This window comes from Mirounga leonina, unplaced genomic scaffold (assembly GCF_011800145.1).
Source record: "Mirounga leonina isolate KUSES-001 unplaced genomic scaffold, KU_Mleo_1.0 Mir_128, whole genome shotgun sequence".
In the NCBI taxonomy this organism is placed as follows: Eukaryota; Metazoa; Chordata; class Mammalia; order Carnivora; family Phocidae; genus Mirounga; species Mirounga leonina.
The window spans coordinates 26243094-26266263 of record NW_023270320.1 but is presented as its reverse complement, the minus strand read 5'-3'; the positions used below and the strand labels follow the sequence as shown (position 1 = coordinate 26266263).

At 41.1% G+C, this 23170-nt stretch overlaps 1 protein-coding gene across 1 annotated transcript in view; it reads right to left on the bottom strand.

Annotated features, from left to right (window-relative positions):
- ENPP6 (ectonucleotide pyrophosphatase/phosphodiesterase 6) overlaps positions 1-23170 on the bottom strand; it is a 111107-nt gene that overhangs the window by 59735 nt on the left and 28202 nt on the right. The gene's annotated exons all lie outside the window — the stretch shown is intronic.

Genomic DNA, 23170 nt, shown 5'->3' with positions numbered 1-23170 from the left:
GATGAAACATGCTTCACTGAGCTCACTAACTATGCTTAATCAAAGTGGCTTTTTTTTTGTTTGTTTGCTGTTGTTCTTTCTTCTTGAGCACCTCTACCCAACCCCAACACGCACAACAAGTTTATTTTTAAACAAAAACAAAGAGAAACCATAAAAAATACATTTTTGAAAATTTGGAGACCCAAAATATTATAAAGGAAAAACCTTTTATTTCATCCAGAAACCCAGGCCTTCTACAAATCATGCAAGCCCAGAGATCCAACCAAAATGGTTTTTACCCAAGGATGCAGAGTTAGTTTTTTGACCCTGACTAAAGCTTTCACATGTGGACTGATAAAATTAAAAAATAAAATAAAATAAAAACTTTGAGCAATTTCTCCAATGGTTAAGGAATTTAGTTATATTTATTCCTTCAACTAGCATGTATTCAGTGCTCCTATGGGCTCTACATGGTGATAGGCATAGATATTCAAAATAAATAGGGCGCCTGGGTGGCTCAGTTGGTTAAGCGACTGCCTTCGGCTCAGGTCATGATCCTGGAGTCCCGGGATTGAGTCCCGCATCGGGCTCCCTGCTCGGCAGGGAGTCTGCTTCTCCCTCTGACCCTCCTCCCTCTCATGCTCTCTGTATCTCATTCTCTCTGTCCCAAATAAATAAATAAAATCTTAAAAATAAATAAATAAATAAATAAATAAATAAATGTGGTCCCCATCCTCAAGTGCCTTATAATGTAATACTCAACAGAGGTTCTTCTGCATAAAAGAGACAGGCTTCCTTGGGCTGGGGCTGAGAAGCGGACCAGGTTGACACCTTAGCTTGAGACTTGGAAGGATTCTCACCCACTTTTTTGAGGATAATTTCTAGTATGTTCTAACTCCTTAAAAGTAGGGGCATACTTCTTATTGGTTGATTATGGTTTTTTTAGCATATCAAAGTTTAATAATATCAAGGTGAACCCTTTCTTGAGTAAAATTTCTTACCTGCTTTCTTTACTCAAAATACTGCATCCTGTATCTAAAACATTTTTTTTAAGATTTTATTTATTTACTTGACAGAGCGAGAGAGCACAAGCAGAGGGAGTGGCAGGCAGAGGCAGAGGGAGAAGCATGCTCCCTGCTGAGCAGGGAGCCCGATGCAGGGCTCTATCCCAGGACCCCGGGATCATGACCTGAGGCGAAGGCAGTTACTTAACCAACTGAGCTACCCAGGCACCCCTAAAACATTCTTTATTAGCCTACTAATGTTCACCTTTTTCACAAGGCAAGATAATCATGGTGATATTCATTGGGAAATGTGTCCTTTTCAGTCTTTCCCTGTAGATGTTCTCTAAAGTCCTCCTAAGGACAGAGGAATCTTATCTGAAGCTGGTATCACAGACTCTGGGCAAGGGTGCAAAACTGGAAAGGGGTGTGGAAAGCATTACCAAAGTCAGTAAACCAAGAAGTTTCTAGATGAATCACAGGAAAGGGCTAGAAGGGCTAGGATAATGGGGAGAGATACCAAGTGGGGAGGGGGTATAGGAATCTCTGTTTTTATCTGAAACTGCTTTGACTATTTTAGAAGAAATGCCTGAAAGCCAAATCTAAGCAGGGACCTCATATGATTCAGTTTCCACAAGGTGCTACTTTCAAAGAAGAATGAAGCAACTGAAAATAATTTTTAAAGTACTTACAAATTGTATATCTCAGAAATCCTACAATATCATTTGATAAAATGTTTTTCTTCTTTTCAACACTCACACTCAACCATCTAGACTCTTAAGGGTGCAAACTCTCTCACCCTCTTTTGTTCTGTAGCTAAAAATTTATAAGGAGACTCCTGTGGATTGTAGGGCTGTCTTATGACTGGATTGTGGGAGGTGTGTTTGTGAGAGAGAGACAGAGACAGAGAGAGAGAGAACATTCTTCCAGAGAATTTTTGTTAAATTAAATTCTCCATCTCTTACACATTTTTTTTTTTTTTTGGAAATATCCATCGGGCCTCACTGAGGAGAGACAGGATCTATGTGTGCAGTTAACACACAGTTCTGGCATATTTTAAATTTTCAAATAATGAAATCTTGTTTCCTGTGGTTATCTGAATCCCTTAGCTTTTTTCATGATGGATCTTCTCTCCTCCTCATTATGTAAGATGTAGCATTAGCCTTGATACTCCCTTTACACATTAATCGAATCCGTGGTGCCCCCTGACTCAAGTGAGCTCTGATAACTTTAATTATGACTTTTTTTAGGGAAGGTCTTTAAGACAAGGACCCCAAGGTGGCTTTGGTTTCTGCTCCCATCTAGCACACCGATTGGTCTAGGCTGGCCCAGAGTGGCTCATCCATTCTAAAGGAATCTCAGACGTAAGGAGGTCAACACTTCTCCAAAGGCTAGAAGTGATATCCTGGAACAGAGAGGTTCCTGCTTACTTCCTGTGAGTGAATGGTATGTTCACATTTATTAAAGAAGGTCCCGGGACCAGTAGTTCTCTCTGTGCGAGTTATAGGGTTTCCAAGTGTAGACTGGAGCTCTTTCAACAAGGCTAACCTCAGACCCCTGTTTAGAAAGTAGGTTTTATTCTTTTGGTAGATTGGGGCCTTGAGTTAAAATGGGAGGGTGTATTCTTCAAAGACTTAATCATAGATGCTGTGCTAGTCCCCAGGGGCATCCCTTTGTTCTGGGAAGCATTGCCTTTCATGGAAGCCAGCAAGAGGATGTATGTTCCCCATCTCATGTCTGCTCTGAGTCTTCTCTCCCAGATGAGCTGATTTCTTTCCATGAATATATTAAGGCTGGCAGTCTGTGCTTATAACAGTCTGAGTCCGCTCTTACTCAAGCTGGTTTCCTTACCTACCCTGTCTCTCTCTTGTTCTTTCATTTTTATTGCCTGGGCAAATGCTATGGCTGTAAAAACAGAACAGAACAAAACACAATGTACTGGGTTCTGCAGCCCACAAGCTCTCATCTCCATATTTCTGCCTGACCCATACCTATTTTTATACATCTGCAACTCTTCTTGATTTTCCTCTGGTTTGGGCTTTACAAACAGAGCTTTGTTCTAATTTTGATTATTTGGACCCTTTCCTCAAGAGTTCAACAGGAACTTTCCTGACATGGACACAAACCACAAATCTCAGGTGGTTTTCAGGTATGGTGTAAAGGTCTATTTTTGTTCATCTCCTCCTCCACATGACAGACAGTTGGGGCTTTAAAACTTGTTCCAGAAGGTGTAGTACTCACTCTGAAAATGGGGACAGCTCCTGGTACAAAAATTTCCAAACACAGTTGGATGTTTTTCTCTTTTTTCCTCCCGTAGAGTTTATAAACTTGTTAACACAGAATGTGGCAATCAACCTGATACTTGGAAGGACTTGTGGACTTTTTTTTAAAGTGAGTTTCAGAGGTAGAATTTAGTGATTCATCAGTTGCATAGAACACCCAATGCTGAGTCCATCAAGAGCCCACTATGTGACTTGGGGACTTTTGAAGCCCATCCATAGATGCCTAAGTTTAAAAGCTGTTGCACTGGACTGGGAGCTGCTAATAGCTACTCGGGCCAGTGACAAGTGCAGGGGCTACTGCCTGCCTTTCTCAGAGGATGCTCGTGGAATAGTTTCTACACTTAGAACTACTGTATGAAAGGATCAGGAAAAGAAACCTTCATTCTTTATTCCCCAAAGTCTTTGTCACGTGTGTTCTGATGTAATGACCATCACCAAAAGTTTCTTAGCAAATACCCATAATCCTCTGCATCTGCTATATGTTTCCAAACATTTCAGAAATGGCTGGCTTTCACATCAAATGAGATGACTTCAGATCTGTCTGTTTTATCTATAACTGATGGACATCTATAAGGTTGTTGCTACTTAGTCTTCAATTGGTCTTAATTTTTTCTCATTATTTTCAAACAATAAATGTTAATTCCTTTTATAGTTCCTATTTCATTTATTCTTTTTTGTTTTTCATTCACTCAGCGTGTGTTTATCAAATGTCTACATGCCAGGCATTTAAAGATCACAAGCTATGATCCCTGTCTTTGAAGTGCTCATAGCTTGGTAGGGGCAACATTGTAGTATAATGGTTAAGGGTGAAGGTCTTGGAGACAGATGGCATAGATGTAAATCCAAGCTCTACTATTTATTATCTGCATGACCTTGGACAAGTGGCTTAGACTCTCTGAAGCATCAATTTTCTCATCAAAGTAATGAGGATGGTGATAATTATTGTGATATATACATATAGATATGCAGTTCTCCCTTTGCATGGTAGTGTAGGACCATAAAAATGACCATGCACAAAAATAAAGAGAAATAAAACCAAGTATATCACTAAAGAAAGTCAACAAACCCTGAGAGAAGAGAGGAAGAGAAGAAAGGAACAGAGAATAACTACAGAAACAACCATAAAACAAGTAACAAGGTGGTAGTAAGTACATACCTATCAATAATTACTTTGAATGTAAATGTACTAAATGCTCCAATCAAAAGACATGGGGTGACCAAATGGATAAAAAAGCAAGACCCATCTCTTTGCTGCCTACAAGATACCCATTTCACACCTAAAGACACAGATTGAAAGTGAAAGTGATGGAAACGCATTTATCATGCAAATGGAAGTAAAAAGAAAGCTGAGGCAGCAATACTTACCTCAGACAAAATAGACTTTAAAACAAGGACTGTAACAAGAGACAAAGAAGGACACTATATAAATCATAAAGGGAACAAGAAGATATAACAATTGTAAATATTTATGCATCTAACAGGGGAGCACCCAAATACATAAAGCAACTTAATAACAAACATAGAGAAAGTAATTGACAGTAATACAATAATAGTAGGGGACTTTAACACCCCACTTACATCAACAGATAGATCATCCAAACAGAAAATCAACAAGGAAACAGTGGCTTTGAATGACATATTGGACCAGATGGATCTAACAGATATATTCAGAACATTCCATCATAAAACAGAAGAAAACACATTCTTTTCAAGTGCATATGGAACATTCTCCAGAATAGATCCCATATTAGGCTACAAAACAAGTCTCAACAAATTGAAAAAAAATCAAAGTCATACTATGAATCTTTTCCAACCACAATGCTATGAAACTAGAAATCAACAACAAGAAAAAATCTGTAAAGACCACAAATACATGGAAGTTAAATAACATGCTACTAAACAATGAATGGGTCAACCAAGAAATCAAAAAGGAAATTTAAAAAAATACATGGAGACAAATGAAAATGAAAATGCGTGATCCAAACTCTTTGGGATGCAGCAAAAGCTATTCCAAGGGGGAAGCTTATAGCACTACAGGCCTACCTCAAGAACAAGAAAAATCTCAAACAACCTAATCTTACACCTAAAGGAGTTAGAAAAAGAACAAACAAAATACAAATCCAGTAGAAGGAAGAAAATAATAAAGATTACAACAGAAATAGATGAAATAGAAACTAAAAAGCCAATAGAATGGATCGATGAAAACAGGAGCTGGTTCTTTAAAAAGATCAACAAAATTGATAAACCTTTAGCCATACTCATCAAAAAAAGCAGGGGGAGGGGACTCAAATAAACAAAATCAGAAATGAAAGAGGAGAAATAACCCACACCACAGACATATAAAGGATTGTAAGAGAATATCCTGAAAAATTTTATTCCAACAAATTGGACAATCTAAAAGAAATGGATAATTCCTAGAAACATATAACCTCCGAAAACTGAATCAAGAAGAAATTGAACATTTGAACAGACAAATTACCAGCAATGAAATTGAATCACTCCCAACAAACAAAAGTCCTAGACCAGACAGCTTCACAGATGAATTCTACTAAACATTTAAAGAAGAGTTAATAATACCTATTATTCTCAAACTATTCCAAAAAATAGAAGAGGAAGAAAACTTTCTAAATTCATTCTATGAGGCCAGCATTACTCTGATACCGAAACCAGATAAAGACACTACCAAAAAAAGAGAACTACAGGCCAATATCTCTGATGAACATAGATGCAAAAATCCTCAACAAAATATTAACAAACTGAATCCAACAATACATTAAAAAGATCATTCACCACTATCAAGTTGAATTTCTTCCCAGGATACAAGGGGTGGTCCAATATTTGCAAATCAATCAACCTGATACATCCCATTAATAGAAGAAAGGATAAGAACCATATGATCCTTTCAATAGGTGCAGAAAAAGCATTTGACAAAGTAAAACATCCATTCATGATAAAAACCCTCAAGAAAGTAGGTTTGGAGGGAACATACCTCAACATAATAAAGGTCATATATGAAAAAGCCACAGCTAACATCATACTCATTGGTAAAACACTGAGAACTTTTCCTCTAAGTTCGGGAACAAGACAAGAATGTCCATTCTCATCACTTTTATTCAACATAATACTAGAAACCCTAACCACAACAATCAGACAACGAGAAGAAATAAAAGGCATCCAAATTGGTAAGAAAGGGGCACCTGGGTGGCTCAGTCAGTTAAGCATCTGCCTTCAGCTCAGGCCATGATCCTGGAGTCCCAGGATTGAGCCGCACATCAGGCTCTCTTCTCAGCAGAGAGTCTGCTTCTCCCTCTGCCTCTCCGCCCCCTCCTGTTCTCTCGCTAGCTTGCTCACTCTCATAAATAAATAAATAAATAAATAAATAAATAAATAAATAAATAAATAAATAAAATCTTTAAAAAAAACCAAACTGGTAAGGAAGAAATAAAACTTTCACTATTTGCAGAAGACAGGATACTATATATAACAAAACCCCTAAAGACTCCACCAAGAAACTATTAGAACTGATAAATGAATTCAGTAAGGTCACAGGATACAAAATCAATATACAGAAATCCATTGCATTTCTATACACCAATAATGAAGTAGCAGAAAGAGGAGTTAAGAAAATAATCCCATTTATAATTGCACTAAAAATAATAAAATACCTAGGAATAAACTTAACCAAGGAGGTGTGAGAACTATAAAAAAGTGATGAAAGAAATTGAAGACAACACAAACAAATGGAAAGATATCCCATGCTCATGGATTGGAAGGACAAATATTATTAAAATGTCCATAGTACCCAAAGCAATCTAAATATTTAATGCAATCCCTATTAAAATACCAACAGCATTTCTCACAGAACTGGCACAAACAATCCTAAGATTTGTATGGAACCACAAAAAGACCCTGAATAACCAAAGCAATCTTGAAAAAGAGAACAAATCTGGAGGGCTCACATTCCCAGATTTCAAGATATACTACAAAGCTGAGTAATCAAGACAGTATGGTACTGGCACAAAAACAGACATATAGATCAAAGGACCAGAATAAAGAGCTTATAAATAAACCCACAATTATATGGTCAATTAATCTTCAACAAAGAAGGAAAGAATATGCAATGGGAAAAAGTCTCTTCTACAAATGGTGTTGGGAAAACTGAACGGCTACATGCAAAAGAATGAAAGTGCACCACTTTGTTACACCATACACAAAATTAACTCAAAATAGATTAAGGACCTAAATGTGAGACCTAAAACCATAAAATCCTAGAAGAGAGCACAGGCAGTAATTTCTTTGACATTGCCCACAGCAACATTTTTCTAGATGTGTCTCCTGAGGTAAGGGAAACAAAAGCAAAAATAAACTATTGGGCCTACATCAAAATTAAAAGCTTCTGCACAGCGAAGGAAACAATCAACAAAACAAAGACAACCTACTGAATAGGAGAAGATCTATGCAAAGCACATATCCAACAAAGGGTTAGTATCCAAATGTACAAAGAACTTCTACAACTCAACATCAAAAAGATAAATAATCTAATTTAAAAATGGGCAGAAGACATGAACAGATATTTCTCCAGAGAAGACATACAGATGGCCAACACACACATGAAAAGATCTTCAACATCACTCATCATCAAGGAGATGCAAATCAAAACAACAATGAGATATCACCTCACATCTGTCAGAACGGCCAAAATTAAAAAGACGAAACAATATGTGTTGGCAAGGGTGTGGAGAAAAAAGAACCCTCGTGCACTGTTGGTGGGAATGAAAACTGGGGCAGCCACTGTGGAAAACAGTATGGAGGTTTTTCAAAAAATTAAAAATAGAACTACTATATGATCCAGTAATTCCACTAGTGGGTATTTACCCAAAGAATATGAAAACACTAATTCCAAGGGATATATGCACTCTTATGTTTATTGCAACATTATTTACAATAGCCAAACTATGAAAGCAGCCCAAGTGTTTATCAACTGATGAATGGATAAAAATGTGGTAGATATATACAATGGAATATCACTCAGCCATAAAAAGAATGAAATCTTGCCTTTTGCAACAACATGGCTGGATCTAGAGGGTATAATGTTAAACGAAATAAGTCAATCAGAGAAAGACAAATACCATATGATTTCACTCATATATGGAATTTAAGAAACAAAACAAATGAACAAAGAAAAAAAGAGACAAAAAAACACTCTTAATTATAGAGAACAAGCAGATGGTTATGGGGGGAGGTGAAATAGGTGAATGGGAATGGAGCACACTTGTGATGAGCACTGAGTAATTTATAGAACTGTTGAATCGCTATACTGTACACCCAAAACTAATAGAACACTGTATGTTAACTATCCTGGAATTAAATTTTTTTAAAAATGACCATGCAATCTGAAACCATGCAAAACTATCCTAATAATCAGTGGGGAAAATTACACTTCTTCCATGGCTTCTAGTATTTTTGTCAAAATATTAAACACTCTCTTACTGTAAGTAATAACTGTGTAGAGAATTGAAGAAAATAGTAAAATTAACACTTATTAGTACAATGTAATTTAAAACATTAGAAATATTGACAAAGAGTCTTATTTCCTTATAAAAATGAAACTTATCAGACTGGTTTGAACAGTGCTTGCCTTCTTCCCAAGATATAACACAATAAAAGTGAGCATATTTTCCTTGCCTTAGCAAACTGTCCTACCCTTTCTAAGTTTGAATCAGCTTCAAACATTTTATCCTTTGTGCTTTCAATGTCATGAAATATCTCTGAGAATTCTTTTAATGTGAAGATTTTTGCTGGTGTCACTTTAGGACATCTTCCTCCTTCTCATCACAACTGCTTTCTTCATTTATGTCAATAAGTTCGCCTTTGCTAAGTTCCCCTGGCTGCATGGTGACAGTCTTCAGTGGTGCCGGATGTCAACATCCCCATGATCAATTATTTCCTCTATGAGTCCATTTACTTTGGGTTCAGATCCTACAAAGTTATTTGCACAATGCAGTACATTTCTGCCACATCATACACATATTCCTTGCTTCCATGATGCATGGATATTTTCGGCTGCATGTTTAGGTCATATTTCTTCCAAAACTTAGCTAAAGAAACTGCATGATCTCCCACTGTAGCACCAATAGCCTAGTCAACAGTCCCTCTAAGAAAATAGGCTTTTAAAAGTTGAAATAGCTCCTTGGTCTATTTCCTAGATTATTGAAAATGTTTTTGTAGTAAAAAGCACATTTCCCACCTTTGTTCAAGTGTTGAAGAGAATTAGGGTGACCTGGAGCATTATCCAGCAGCGGGAGTCCATTAAAGTTAAATTATGTGGGTTTATCCCTGGGAGGCGAGGAGGCAACACAATTACATGTTTTGCTGTCTGTGCATGAACTAAGTAACATGTGCAACAACAAATTACCAACAGACTTTGAAAGAAGTGATGCAATTGGTCACTGATCATGATGTACATTTGTTATTTACATAGTGATTAGTGGACTGAGGAGCCAGCAGTGAATTATACTTTATGCTACAATAGCTACAATTAAGGTTGCCATATTTATTTTAGTGAATATGGGGTGGCAAGTGAAGTTAGAATCCTGTTGCTGGAGAACTGGTATTATTTAACTCAACTGTGGTAATTGGATTTTGTGCTTACTCAAACTCAACAGATCAAGGAGTGTGTTTGTGTATACATAGACATATGTGCAAACACACATATGCACATATGCATACATATATATACATAGCACATAGTAAGCACTGTTAACATTAACTTGTATTGTTATTATTAGGGTGGAGAATCACAGAAACAAATATAATCTAGAGATCAGCTGGAGCCTCCTTTCTCTTGAGCTCTCCACATGAATGGTTGCAACCCTATTTCCACCAAGATTCTTGCAAATTCCCACATAATTGCAGGCATCTCCACCTCTAGACTCCTGCTTCCATAATACATGGCACCCCAGAAAAGAAGCTCAGTCATTTGCTACATTGCATTACATTTCTACGAAGAACTGCCCCCCTCTCCCCCCTCCTGACAAAATATTCGTCCTTGGCCCCTCACTGTAAAGGTCCCAGCCTTGTCCATCTCACTGATTGACCTCCTCTGCATTCTCTGCTCCACAGTGCCTACTGGCCAAATTTCTCTCCAGACCTCAATTTTCTCAAAAGAAATTCAGTCTTCCAGAGCTCCTGCTCAGCTCCCAAATTTTCATACTCATTAGCTCATAGAATGCTAGAAGAAGGGAGGGAAGGAAGGGAGAAAGGAAAGAAGGAAAAAGAAAAGAAAGTGTTTCTTTAAACAGGAGCCACCCACTTTAGAAGTCCATTGTAGTTAGAGTTGCTAGGTTTATTTTAGGGGAAAAAAAAAGAAAGAAAAAAGTAAAAGACAAAGATGTAAGATTCCCAGCTAAATCTGAATTTCAGATAACAATGAATTTTTTTCCCTATAGGTGTGTCCCAATATTCCATGGAACATACTTCTGCTAAAATATTATTTGTTGTTTATCTAAAATTCAAATGTGGCCAGACACCCTGTATTTTACCTGGCAGCTCTCACTGTCGTGCTGAAAAGCACCCTCTCTTTTGCTATCTCATAGGAACAGTGAAGCACGAGAAGTGGGCTAGGATGGACATAGGGAGCCTGCAAGGAATGCAGAGTGAGGGGACGCCAACTCGGCCTGCAAGAGTCAGGGAAAGCTTCTAGAGGAGCTGGGATATGAAAGCTAAGGAGGACTTTTTCAGGCACAAAGAGTACTGCACAGAGGTGATGGCAAGCACAAAATGAAGAAGAGATGAGAGAGGGGGAGATTTCTTATTCAGGTAAAACAAAGTTCTGCTTTCCGTCACTCATCATTCACTTTCCTTAAAGGGTGAGATGCTCTTAATGATACGCTGTGCTGGGACAATTCAAGATAGTCATGGCTTGATTCAGTCAAGGTCCTGGCACAGTAAACAGATGGTACAGTTTGCCAAGAGGGGTGATTTACAAAGGGGTGGCCAGCGTTTAGGAAAACCAACAAGAGATGGTGAGGCAACCCAAGATTAGTGTGGCAGGGAGCCAGCACCCCTGCCCGCCACCCCACGGAGACTTGAAGAGCAAGCAGAGGAGCGTGGCCAGCGCTGAGCCAGGAGTCAGGACCAGTCTCCTGAATTCAAACTCCTCCCTCTGTCCAGCTGAGGCCACCTAGAAGGTCAGCCTCTCAGAGCTCCAGTAGGGCTAGGGGAGGTAGAGTCAGGCAAATAGACAAATAGAGAAGACCCAGCACAAAACAAAACCATAAGGCACAGATTTTTCAAGAAAATCATATTGACCTCTTGAGTAGGGTCCTTAACTAAATATTAGGCACCACCCGAGTCTGATGTCACCACCACAGGGCCTTGTGTTTACGGTCCCACACACATCTCAGAAATGAAGGCGACCACGGGTGGCCTCCGGGTCTAATCGTCTACCTATACACTCAGAGGTATAGAGAAATAACTCTGCATTATGTACATATTGCACATATACACTCAGAGGTATAGAGAAATAACTTTGCATCATGTACATATTATTTGTGAAAGCGTCGAATATTTGCTCAAGGTCACAGTGCTAACAAGTGGTGCATCGGGTGCAGGGGCAAAGAGAACAAAAGCAACTTGAACTGTGATCACCTGTCTTTCAATACAATGTTCTTTGCTCTTCACTTTTCATGACTACAATAGAGTTAGTGGTCATATTTATATTCCGGAACATAAATTTATGCTGATCTCAAGAGGAGACCTCTTGGCTTTTTTTTTTTTTTTAACCATTTACTTATGTCCGTAAATATACATGCAGAAAACAACCCCATAGCCTATTATATTACTAAACACTGAGGTTCCACAGCCAATGAGGAACCAGTAGAGGAATTTACTCTACAAAAGCGTTCTTAATTCTGATGTATAATCACCTCTACAAAGTAATATGAATCTTTAATTTCTAAAGTCGTTCGTTATATTTTCCTGGGGCCCACAGGTGTTTCCATTGGATGAATGGGGCCGTGTCTAATCAATATTCGGAGAGCTCATTGAAGAGGGAAAAATGAAGTTACATGTTAGGCCCATCAGCTTAGTCGAAACATGGTGAAATAAATACAGGTTCTAAAATACTAATGAGGATCTGGGAAATGATTCTTTTAGAACACAGACATTTTCACCCAGGGACAGCACTCGAGAGGCTGAGGCCAGAGTTGAAGGCAGGCCTCTGGGGCCACCCGCTGGAAATCGGTGTCACAACCATGCGTTACGGACACACGGGAGATTTTGGCTACTGTGGAGAGACAACAGGCATGTGGTCAGACACACCAGGGTCTGGGCTAAGGGGTCTTCCCTCTTTCTAGCTGTGGGAATTGAAGCTAATCCTTAACTTCTCAGAGCCTCATTTTTTCCATCTTTAAAATGGGAATAACAGTACCTTCCTGGCTGGAATGTGGTCTTAAAAATAAACTCTGTCAACACACATAGGCAGTGCTGGCTCTGTTCCAAGTATTGTTCTCAGTTCGTATGTTAGAGGTTGAATTGTGCGCTCCCACAAAAGATACATCCAAGTCCTAACCCCTCGTACCTCAAAATGTCACCTTATCTGGAAATTGGATCTTTAGAGAGGATGATCAAATTGAAATGAAGTCATTAGGATTGACCCTAATTCAAGATGGCTGATGTCCTTATAAAAAGGGGGAGTTTGAGGGGCGCCTGGGTGGCTCAGTCGTTAAGCGTCTGCCTTCGGCTCAGGTCATGATCTCAGGGTCCTGGGATCAAGCCCCGCATTGGGTTTTCTGCTCAGCGGGAAGCCTGCTTCTCCCTCTCCCACTCCCCCTGCTTGTGTTCCCTCTCTCGCTGTGTCTCTCTCTGTCAAATAAATAAAATCTTTTTTAAAAAAAGGTGGGGGAGTTTGGACACAGAGGCGGACACACACAGAGGGAAGATGTGTGAAGACCCAGGGAGAAGATAGCCATCTCTAAGGCAAGGAGCGCCAAGAGCTACCAGAAGCTAGAAGGAGCAAGGAAGGATACTCTCTTGGAGCTTTGAGTCGGAGTGTGACCCTGCCAACACCCTGATTTCTGACTGCGGGCACCCAGAACTATGAGACAATAAATTTGTGTTGTTCCAAGGTGCACAGCGTGTGGTGCTTTGTTATAGCAGCTCTAGGAAACTAACATAACATCTAATCCTGACAGTAAATTAGGGGATAAGTACTACTGTTAGCCCACTTTAGAGATGAAGTAACTGAGGCCCAGAGAGGTACCTTTCTTGATGTCTTTCAACAGCAGGAGTAGTGGATTCAACTCAGGGAGTCTGGAGCCAGAGTCCTTGCTCTTAACCAGGATGATCTACTAACACTAGTTCGCCAGTGTATGAACCCGCACTCAATACAATCCTCAGCGCTTAATAAGCCCACAGGGACAGCGCTTAATAAGTCCACAGGGAGGCTGCAGCCGCTGCGGAGCTTGCTATTATGCAATCTATAAAGCTTCCACCTTCAAGGACAGGATGGCTTCAGGTCACCGGCTCCGTCCAGGTGTAAGGATGCAGGGCTCAGCCAATTCCGGAAGCACTTTAACTGGGGCAATGCATGGGGGGCGCTAGAGACCAAGTTAGACTCACTCAGGAGGGCCTAACACCTGAAGGCCAAAGGTCTGAACCAATTTGACAGGTAATAAGCTTAGTCATAAGACTGATCAGCTTAGTAATAAGACTAGTTCTTGGCCACCTCCTAAGTATCTGGAATTAGGTGCTTTATGCTTTCACCTTAGTCTTCAACATAACTCTAATTAGAGATGGGTACTGTTACCCTCATTTGCAGGCGGAGAACTAAGGTTCAAAGTGGCAACACAGCTGGTAAGAAGGCAGAGGCCCAATTCAAAGCCAGATCCCACGATTCAGTGCCCTCATGCTTCCCAGCATCCACCCCGCTCCAGCCACCAGGCTGTTTATCAGCCCATCAGGACTCGGTCATCGTAAGAGAAATTGCCTCATAACCCAGGTTTGCTTCTGAGACTCTCACCAAGGTAACCACATGGAAGTGCCCAGATCTCCAGAAAGCCAGACACTTTTATCTTTTACAGTTGACTCTCACACACAAACATTACCATAAATATCTCTAAAGGAGGGAATGCCGCCAGACAAGGGATACCAACGAAACAGATAGGGATCATACATTCCCTCTTCCTCTGGAAAAAGGCCAGCTGTGAAAAGAGAGGCTCCCAAAGGTCTGAGATCCAGGGGTCTCAAGTTAATGGGTGCATTTAGAAGACTGAATGTATATACAACACCTCAAATGGATGGGGCTCCAATGCATAACTATATACCTGATTCAGAGCCAGGCAACCTGAGAACGTTGCGAGTCAAGCTTTCTACTACTAGAGCCCTCTCAGCACTTTTTCCTGAGCATTTGGAAGCTCTAAAGGTTAGTTTAGACCCTATTTAGATCAGTGAACTTTCAAAGGACTACCTGGTACCCAAGATGCTTGAAAGAATTAACAACGTATTGCTCAAAGCACCTAACTTACACGTTGAAATTGGTTTTAAGGATCACCTCAGTTGGGAAATACATCTTATTTTCTTAACTTGTTCAGAATTTGGTATATTAAGGAAGGGGCTGCAAATGAAATATGCAAGGTCAAGTTGAAAGAAAAGCTCAAAATTTGCACGTCTTTAAATGCAACTACTGATCTATGTGCCAGACACAGTCATGATTAGAGTCTGAGTCACAGATATTGCAAGACCGAGATAACGGGCTTGGATTATAGCGTGAAGTGTAGGGACTGCAACAAAAATAACCCCAAATGTTGAAAAGGAGAGAGAGTTTTTTTTTTAATATTTTATTTATTTATTCATGAGAGACAGAGAGAGAGGCAGAGGGAGAAGCAGGCTCCCAAGGAGCAGAGAGCCCGATGCGGGACTCAATCCCAAGACCCTGGGATCATGACCTGAGCCGAAGGCAGACGGTTAACCATCTGAGCCACCCAGGCGCCCGGAGAGAGAGTTTTTATTAGAGACATTCACACTCATAGTTTTGAGGTCACTGGACTCAAAAAAAAATGCACGGTTTTATTTTTCTGGCATGCCCTCGATTGGTGCAATTATTTAACAACCAGAATACAGGAAAAGAAACAAAAATTATTTTCCTGCATAAGGACAAAAATGTAAGTTTTGGCACTTTTATTTTAGGAAAGCTGATTTTTTAAAAATCAAAGCTCAAAGAAACTTCCAAACAATTTAATCTATCCTCACCTCTGTGCACAGTTAGAAACAAGCCTGAATTAATTATTGCATTAAGATGGAATCTGTTTTGAGAGACACATTCCCATTTTACTGAGTACTTCTAGGGACTTCAGGAGATGGAAGGTATTTGAAGGAGAAACTTCTTATTCCTGGCCCTTATTCTTGCATACACGAGTGAAATTCAGCCAATACCTTTATCCTGAAACACCGTCTCCCTAGTAATAAAGCCTCCATCTTTCCCCCCCCACCCACTGAACTGTCCTCCTCTCCCCCGGTGAAGTAAGATTGGCCACATTCCTCACACTACTTGGGGTGGTTACTTGACCATTAAACAGGCTCCAGCCCCCCTCCCAGCCTGTCTGCCTACAAGTGTTTACATTCTCTCCTCTCACCCAGGACAGCAGTTCTTGCCAGGGCAGGGGGGGCAGGGGATGATTCTAGTTCTATAGTTGTCCACCTGTGGCTGGGGGAGGGGTGGGGAGCAAGAATGGAGAGTTCAACTCAGTAAAAAAAAAAAAAAAAAAAAGGCACATGTAGTTCTTGGATCCAACCCACACTCTCCAATCCAGCTTTTCAACTGGCGTAGAATCTGGGATGATCGATGGGTGATCTCCAACAACAGGGACCAGATATCAAAATATTATTGGATCAACCATTAATTCCAGAAACCGATAAAGAATTATCAAATTCAGCTGTTCAGGAGTGTGAGGTAACCAGCAATGTCGATGGCTCAATCTAGTGTGGACCCACCAATCTATAAAAATAAAAACTGTTCCACCCCAACCGTGCTTTTTTTTCTTTTCTTTTCTTTTTGGTGGGAAGCAAATGGAAGAAAACTAACTTTTGTCAGTGTGATTAGTTTTGTTTGTCGTTGCTAGAATGTGTGAGGTATGATGCTGGCCTGTCCCAGTTCACTACCCTGGGCCAGGTGTGGCCGTGGAGAAGGGAGACCAGCTTCCCAGCTTCCCAAGTCATGGGAGGAAAAAACAGTTTAGGTCATCACTGTAGCCCGTTTATCTGCTCTGATCAATGAGCACCAGCGATCAGCATGTAAATGGTCGGCTTTGGAGTGACACTACGCCTCACCTAATGATTTGTGTATATAATTCTGCTTGGGTGCTCTTAGCATACCTAAAATGTGTTGAAAGATAATTTGCCTTGCGGATGAAAGAGTAACTCAAATGAGCAATTCTTCCCTTGGCTAGGTGTGAGAAGTATCTTTTTGATATCTTGATAGTTTCTCAGTCCAAAGAGTTGACACCACGGGAACAGAGGAGCTTTTTGAGTTAAACACAGACGCTCAGGCAGGATGAGAACTGGCAGGACCTGAGGACCTGTGAGAAGCATGTGGCCTAGGGGAGGGCATGTTGGAGCCCATCAGACCAAAGTCGGGGTCCTACCCCTGCCGTGGGAGCTCACACAAGTCATTTAACTTTAATGAGCCTCCATTTCCACATCTGAAAAATGGACATAATCATACTTTCTCGCAGAGCTAAATAACTGGAGTAGCTAGACCGTTAACACACCGTAGGCACATGGTAGGCATTTGGTAGATGCACACCATCACCTAAATCCCCCTTTACAGGGCAATGCTATCAAAGGGCGTGCAGGCTGGTCAACGGCTTCTAGGGAGGGCTGAGGCTGGGCCGCCTCTTATTTCGTGTTTACACAACACGGTCCGAGGCCGACTCCCAAATCCTTGAAGGAATAGGGAAAAGCAGCACTGCCACCTACGCGCCTTGCTCAGGAAAGTTTGGAAGGGGTGAATCCCCCCACGTTCAGAACCTAACCGTGGAGGGCTGAGAAAACGTCGCCCCTGTGCCGGGGACATGCCTGGCCCGACACTGCCCTCTCCTGGCGGTCACAAAAATCACCGCCACCCGCAGCTACACCAGGGTGATGCTAGGAGCCTCGCGCCTGTGCCCGCCCCGCGTTTCGGTTTTGCATTTCACGGTTTGAAGGCACCCCAGGATTCTTAAAGCTGTTTGGAAAGATGCCAAACATGCCAGGAATCCGGGCCGAGGCAGGCAGCGAGGCCCGGGGAGCCGAGGGGCCGCGCACTCAGGGGAGCCCCTTCAGTCACTGCAGCAAAAGTGAAGCCCGCAACCTGCAGAGCCGGGAGCGATCGCCCAGTCTGAACGTCACTCATTGTAATTCTCGTGTTGTTTCCACGTCCTCAGCCACCGCGCCTCCCATCCTCATCTTTGTTTTGTTTCACTTTCCTTCTTATTTGCTTCCATTCAGTATTTGCTTCTATTCAGTGTTTTATTATCCTACCCTTTATGACCCTCCTCTTCCTTTCCCTTTGCGTTAAGGTAAGTGATTTTGAACCCCAATTTGTAATGGTGCCTGCAGTGAGCATTTAACTTCTCTAGCACCCCTGTGCCCTTCCGGGAGCCGCCACCCCTGCCCCTGGGGAAATGCCTCCCCCCAACACACGGTCCATTCAGCAGCCTGTACGACCATACCTCTCTGACTACAGTGAGTGGGAAGAGGGGGGCCACCTATGCCAAGCCGGGGCCCACTCGTGGCTGCAGTGACAGGTGCTCCAGGATCCGGGCTGTGCAGGTCAGGCACCTGCCGCTGCATTCCCCAGGATGGAGATCCCATTCCTTTTGGTGGCCAAGCTGGGAACATGTGTCCCCAGAGTAAAGACGTGCTCCCTGGACGGAGGACCTCAGGCTGCAGTCGGGGCGGATGTGGGCGGAGGGAAGGGAGCAGCAGAGATGGAGGTGGGGACTGAGTCCTGCCAGGGTTTCGTCCTTAGCTCTGCTCCCAGCACCACCCCCCCAACCTCCCGCCCCGTGTGCCTCTGGGCAGAGAAGCTGCCCCAGCCTTCTCTGTCTACAGCAGCGGGCTTGGGTTGCCACCACTCTGGTCCTTTACCTTTTCCAGGGTTCCCCTCCCTGCATCCAACACAAGGCTCTGTGGGCATTTCTGGCCTCTTGGCCCTCCTCACTCTCAGCTCACAGGGCCTGGCCAGGGCCCTGGCCGTTGAGGGCGCTGCCTCAGAACCCTTTAGAGTAATGTCCCCGACCCAGGGGCGCATGGCTCTGAGCACCAAGCCTTAGCACGGTGGCTTTGGCCTCCCTCTAGGCTGACTCAGCCATGGCAAAATCTTACAGTGCTTCTGGGCTAAATGTATGTTTATCTCTTCTGAAGAGCTTAAAGTTTAAAAGTTCTCTTTTATGGAAATGTTCAAGCGTACAAAAAGAGTAGGATAAACAACAACAAAGGACATTCTGCCTTGATTTCAGGTTTCCTTTCCCCCGCTGGAATAATTGTAAAGCAAATCCCAGACATCATATCTTAAATCTTAAATACTTCTATCCTATTTCTTATATTGAATAACTTGTTTTAAAGATTTTACTTAATTATTTGACAGAGAGAGAAAGCACAAACAGGGGGAGTAGGAGAGGGAGAAGCAGGCTTCCTACTGAGCAGAGAGCCCTTGCTGGGGCTCGATCCCAGGACCCCGGGATCATGACCTGAGCTGAAGGCAGCTGCTTAATTGACTGAGCCACCCAGGCGCCCCATACTGAAGAACTTTTTAAAAAATGACATTGTTTCACACCCAATAAAATGAATAATTCTTCAATATCAGCTGTTACCCAGTCCATGTTCAGATTTCCCTAATTATCTCATAAATGTCTCTGACTCAGGGTCCAAAGATGAAAGAATATGTGTCCACTAAGCTGGCCCTGCAAGAAATATTAAGGGGGGTTCTATAAAGGAGAAAGACCCCAAGAGTGATCTACAAGAGAAATTTACAGGGACAATCTATAAAAACAACGTCTTCACAGGCAACATGATGATAATTAATTCATATCTTTCAATAATCACTCTCAATGTGAATGGCCTAAATGCTCCCATAAAAGGGCACAGGGTTGCAGATTGGATAAAAAGACAGGACCCATCCATATGCTGTCTACAGGAGACTCATTTTGAACCTAAAGATACATCCAGACTGAAAGTGAAGGGATGGAGATCCATCTTCCATGCCAGCGGACCTCAAAAGAAAGCTGGGGTAGCAATCCTTATATCAGACAAATTAGATTTTAAACTAAAGTCTGTAATAAGAGACACAGAAAGACACTATATCATTCTTAAAGGGTCTATCCAACAAGAAGATTTAACAATTATAAATATCTATGCCCCCAACATGGGAGCAGCCATCTACATAAGCCAACTGTTTACCAAAATAAAGAGTCATATTGATAACAATATGTTAATTGTAGGAGACCTCAATACTCCACTCTCAGCAATGGACAGATCATCTAAGCAGAAAATCAACAAGGAAACAAGAGCTTTGAATGATACATTGGACTAGATGGACCTCATAGATATTTACAGAACATTCCACCCTAAAACAACAGAATACTCATTCTTCCCGAGCGTACATGGAACTTTCTCCAGAATAGACCATATACTGGGTCACAAATCAGGTCTCAACCAATACCAAAAGATTGAGATTATTCCCTGCATATTCTCAGACCACAATGCTCTAAAACTGGAACTCAATCACAAGAAAAAATTTGGCAGAAATTCAAACACATGGAAGCTAAAGACCGCTCTGCTCAAGAATGTTTGGGTCAACCAAGAAATCAAAGAAGAACTTAAACAATTCATGGAAATCAATGAGAACGAAAACACATCGGTCCAAAACCTATGGGATACTGCAAAGGCGGTCCTAAGGGGGAAATACATAGCCATCCAAGCCTCACTCAAAAAAATAGAAAAATCCCAAATTCACCAACTAACTCTACACCTTAAAGAACTAGAGAAAAAGCAACAAATGATGCCTAAGCCATGCATTAGAAGAGAAATAATTAAAATTAGAGCAGAAATCAATGAATTAGAAACCAGAAACACAGTAGATCAGATCAATGAAACTAGAAGTTGGTTCTTTGAAAGAATTAATAAGATTGATAAACCACTGGCCAGACTTATCCAAAAGAAAAGAGAAAGGGCCCAAATTAATAAAATGATGAATGAAAGGGGAGAGATCACGACTAACACCAAGGAAATAGAAACAATTATTAGAAATTATTATCAACAACTATATGCCAATAAACTGAGCAATCTGGATGAAATGGAGTCCTTCCTGGAAACCTATAAGCTGCCAAGACTGAAACAGGAAGAAATTGACAACCTGAATGGGCCAATAACCGGTAACGAGATTGAAGCAGTGATCAAAAACCTCCCCCAAAACAAGAGTCCAGGGCCTTCTGGATTCCCTGGGGAATTCTACCAAACATTCAAAGAAGAAATAATACCTATTCTACTGAAGCTGTTTCAAAAAATAGAAACAGAAGGAAAACTTCCAAACTCATTCTATGAGGCCAACATTACCTTAATCCCCAAACCAGGCAAAGACCCCATCAAAAAGGAGAATTTCAGACCGATACCCCTGATGAATATGGATTCCAAAATCCTCAACAAAACCCTAGCTAATAGGATCCAACAATACATCATCCACCACGACCAAGTGGGATTTATCCCCGGGATGCAAGGGTGGTTCAACATTCGCAAATCAATCAGTGTGATAGAACACATTAATAAGAGGAGGGAGAAGAACCATATGGTCCTCTCAATTGATGCAGAAAAAGCATTTGACAAAATACAACATCCTTTCCTGATTAAAACTCTCCAGAGTATAGGGATAGAGGGAACATTCCTCAAGTTCATAAAATCCATCTATGAAAAACCCACAGCGAATATCATCCTCAATGGGGAAAAGCTGAGAGCCTTTCCCTTAAGATCAGGAACACGTCAAGGGTGCCCACTCTCACCACTGTTGTTCAACATAGTACTAGAAGTCCTAGCAACAGCAATCAGATAACAAAAAGAAATAAAAGGTATTCAAATTGGCAAAGAAGAAGTCAAACTCTCTCTTTTCGCAGATGACATGATACTTTATGTGGAAAACCCAAAAGACTCCACCCCCAAATTACTAGAACTCATCCAGCAATTCAGTAATGTGGCAGGATACAAAATCAATGCACAGAAATCAGTTGCTTTCTTATACACTAACAACACAACTGTAGAAAGAGAAATTAGAGAAACAATTCCATTTACAATAGCACCAAAAACCATAAGATACCTTGGAATAAACCTAACCAAAGAGGCAAAGGATCTATACTCTAGGAACTACAAAACACTCATGAAAGAAACTGAAGAAGACACAAAAAGATGGAAAAATATTCCATGCTCATGGATTAGAAGAATAAACATTGTTAAAATGTCTATGCTACCCAAAGCAATCTATACCTTCAGTGCCATCCCAATCAAAATTCCAATGACATTTTTCAAAGTGCTGAAACAAACAATCCAAAAATTTGTATGGAATCAAAAAAGACCCCGAATCACCAAGGAAATGTTGAAAAAGAAAAACAAAGCTGGGGGCATCACGTTGCCCGATTTCAAGCTATATTACAGAGCTGTGATCACCAAGACAGCATGGTACCGGCACAAAAACAGACAAAGAGACCAATGGAACAGAATAGAGAACCCAGATATGGACCCTCAACTCTATGGTCAAATAATCTTTGACAAAGCAGGAAAAAACATGCAATGGAAAAAAGACAATCTCTTCAATAAATGGTGCTGGGAAAATTGGACAGCCACATGCAGAAGAATGAAACTCGACCATTCTCTAACACCATACACAAAGATAAACTCAAAGTGGATGAAAGGCCTCAATGTGGGACAGGAATCCATCCAAATCCTAGAGGAGAACATAGGCAGTAACCTCTTTGACATCGCCCACGGCAACTTCTTTCAAGATACATCTCCAAAAGCTAGTGAAACAAAAGCAAAAATGAACTTTTGGGACTTCATCAAGATAAAAGCTTCTGCACAGCAAAGGAAACAGTCAACAAAACAAAGAGGCAACCCACAGAATGGGAGAAGATATTTGCAAATGACACTACAGATGAAGGGCTGGTATCCAAAATCTATAAAGAACTTCTCAAACTCAACACCCAAAAAACAAGTAATCAAGTCAAAAAGTGGGCAGAAGATATGAAAAGACACTTCTCTGAAGAAGACATACAAATGGCTAACAGACACATGAAAAAGTGTTCATCATCATTAGCCATCAGGGAAATCCAAATCAAAACCACATTGAGATACCACCTTACACCAGGTAGAATGGCAAAAATGGACAGGGAAAGAAACAACAAATGTTGGAGAGGTTGTGGAGAAAGGGGAACCCTCTTACACTGTTGGTGGGAATGCAAGTTGGTATAGCCACTTTGGAAAACAGTGTGGAGGTTCCTCAAATATTTAAAAATAGAGCTACCCCATGACCCAGCAATTGCACTCCTGGGTATTTACCCCAAAGACACAGATGTAGTGAAAAGAAGGGCCATATGCACCCCAATGTTCATAGCAGCAATGTCCACAATAGCCAAACTGTGGAAAGAGCCGAGATGCCCTTCAACAGATGAATGGATAAAGAAGATGTGGTCCATATATACAATGGAATAATACTCAGCCATCAGAAAAGATGAATACCCAACTTTTACATCAACATGGATGGGACTGGAGGAGATTATGCTAAGTGAAATAAGTCAAGCAGAGAAAGTCAATTATCATATGGTTTCACTTATTTGTGGAACATAAGGAATAGCATGGAGGACATTAGGAGAAGGAAGGGAAAAATGA